The sequence below is a fragment of the Schistocerca serialis genome, unplaced genomic scaffold (genome assembly GCF_023864345.2).
Source record: "Schistocerca serialis cubense isolate TAMUIC-IGC-003099 unplaced genomic scaffold, iqSchSeri2.2 HiC_scaffold_1196, whole genome shotgun sequence".
NCBI lineage: Eukaryota > Metazoa > Arthropoda > Insecta > Orthoptera > Acrididae > Schistocerca > Schistocerca serialis.
The window spans coordinates 735001-737500 of NW_026047399.1; the positions used below are offsets into that span (position 1 = coordinate 735001).

The 2500-nt window shown below is 59.7% G+C and overlaps 1 pseudogene; it reads left to right on the top strand.

The window, feature by feature from the left end:
• Window positions 1-2500, top strand: part of LOC126435124 (large subunit ribosomal RNA) — a 7983-nt pseudogene that overhangs the window by 1183 nt on the left and 4300 nt on the right.

Below are 2500 nucleotides of genomic sequence, written 5' to 3' on the forward strand. Positions count from 1 at the left end.
GATGGAGGTCCGTAGCGATTCTGACGTGCAAATCGATCGTCGGAGCTGGGTATAGGGGCGAAAGACTAATCGAACCATCTAGTAGCTGGTTCCCTCCGAAGTTTCCCTCAGGATAGCTGGTGCTCGTACGAGTCTCATCCGGTAAAGCGAATGATTAGAGGCCTTGGGGCCGAAACGACCTCAACCTATTCTCAAACTTTAAATGGGTGAGATCTCCGGCTTGCTTGATATGCTGAAGCCGCGAGCAAACGACTCGGATCGGAGTGCCAAGTGGGCCACTTTTGGTAAGCAGAACTGGCGCTGTGGGATGAACCAAACGCCGAGTTAAGGCGCCCGAATCGACGCTCATGGGAAACCATGAAAGGCGTTGGTTGCTTAAGACAGCAGGACGGTGGCCATGGAAGTCGGAATCCGCTAAGGAGTGTGTAACAACTCACCTGCCGAAGCAACTAGCCCTGAAAATGGATGGCGCTGAAGCGTCGTGCCTATACTCGGCCGTCAGTCTGGCAGTCATGGCCGGTCCTTGCGGCCGGCCGCGAAGCCCTGACGAGTAGGAGGGTCGCGGCGGTGGGCGCAGAAGGGTCTGGGCGTGAGCCTGCCTGGAGCCGCCGTCGGTGCAGATCTTGGTGGTAGTAGCAAATACTCCAGCGAGGCCCTGGAGGGCTGACGCGGAGAAGGGTTTCGTGTGAACAGCCGTTGCACACGAGTCAGTCGATCCTAAGCCCTAGGAGAAATCCGATGTTGATGGGGGCCGTCATAGCATGATGCACTTTGTGCTGGCCCCCGTTGGGCGAAAGGGAATCCGGTTCCTATTCCGGAACCCGGCAGCGGAACCGATACAAGTCGGGCCCCTCTTTTAGAGATGCTCGTCGGGGTAACCCAAAAGGACCCGGAGACGCCGTCGGGAGATCGGGGAAGAGTTTTCTTTTCTGCATGAGCGTTCGAGTTCCCTGGAATCCTCTAGCAGGGAGATAGGGTTTGGAACGCGAAGAGCACCGCAGTTGCGGCGGTGTCCCGATCTTCCCCTCGGACCTTGAAAATCCGGGAGAGGGCCACGTGGAGGTGTCGCGCCGGTTCGTACCCATATCCGCAGCAGGTCTCCAAGGTGAAGAGCCTCTAGTCGATAGAATAATGTAGGTAAGGGAAGTCGGCAAATTGGATCCGTAACTTCGGGATAAGGATTGGCTCTGAGGATCGGGGCGTGTCGGGCTTGGTCGGGAAGTGGGTCAGCGCTAACGTGCCGGGCCTGGGCGAGGTGAGTGCCGTAGGGGTGCCGGTAAGTGCGGGCGTTTAGCGCGGGCGTGGTCTGCTCTCGCCGTTGGTTGGCCTCGTGCTGGCCGGCGGTGCAGGATGCGCGCGCCTGCGCGGCGTTCGCGCCCCGGTGCTTCAACCTGCGTGCAGGATCCGAGCTCGGTCCCGTGCCTTGGCCTCCCACGGATCTTCCTTGCTGCGAGGCCGCGTCCGCCTTAGCGTGCTCCTCCGGGGGCGCGCGGGTGCGCGGATTCTCTTCGGCCGCCATTCAACGATCAACTCAGAACTGGCACGGACTGGGGGAATCCGACTGTCTAATTAAAACAAAGCATTGCGATGGCCCTAGCGGGTGTTGACGCAATGTGATTTCTGCCCAGTGCTCTGAATGTCAACGTGAAGAAATTCAAGCAAGCGCGGGTAAACGGCGAGAGTAACTATGACTCTCTTAAGGGAGTAACTATGACTCTCTTAAGGTGGCCAAGTGGCGGCGGTGTGGCTGCATCCGGACTTGGCTTCTCGAAGTGCGGTCTTGATGTAGTCGTGCTGCTGCTGCGAGGTGCCTTCCTTGGGTTATAGTTACAGGGAGAGTGATGCGCAATACATGGGCCTAGCCCTCTTAGCCTCTCCTCTCCTGCGGTCTTCTCCCCTTCTCGTGGGCCCGCCGATTTCGCAGAGTGGAAGACCGCACCAGGGGCTTGGGGGGGTTACCAGCCCCCCCTCGCACTATCCCTTTTTTAGTTGGGGGCAGTAAGCAGAGAATAAGTGGTGGCCCTTCCGCTGAAGGTGCCACCCCAACTCCCCCAGCACCTAGCCGGCCAACCGGCCGTGCCGAAAATCTTGTAACTTTTGCAGCTATGTATACCTGTAGTGAGTGCCACCGCAGCTTTACAACCAAGAACGGTCTCGGGGTCCATCGCCGCCGCCAACATCTTGCGGCCGCCAACGCGGAGATCGTCACGGAGAGGCATCGCGCGAGGTGGACGGAGGAAGAAGTCCTGTCGCTCGCCAAGGCAGAGGCCGAACTGTTCCTCGAGAGGGACGCCCGGTTCTTCTTTGTAAATCAAGAGCTCATCAGGATGTTCCCCGACCGAACGCTTGAGGCAATCAAGTGCCGACGGCGGCAAGCTGCCCACAAGCAGCTTGTCCGCCAATTCATGGAGGCGCTTGAGATCGGTCGGGGGGAAGAGCCGGCGTCCCGCCGGGGAGCGGCGAGCCCGCTGCCTGACGCGGGCGAGGCCGCTGCGCCGCC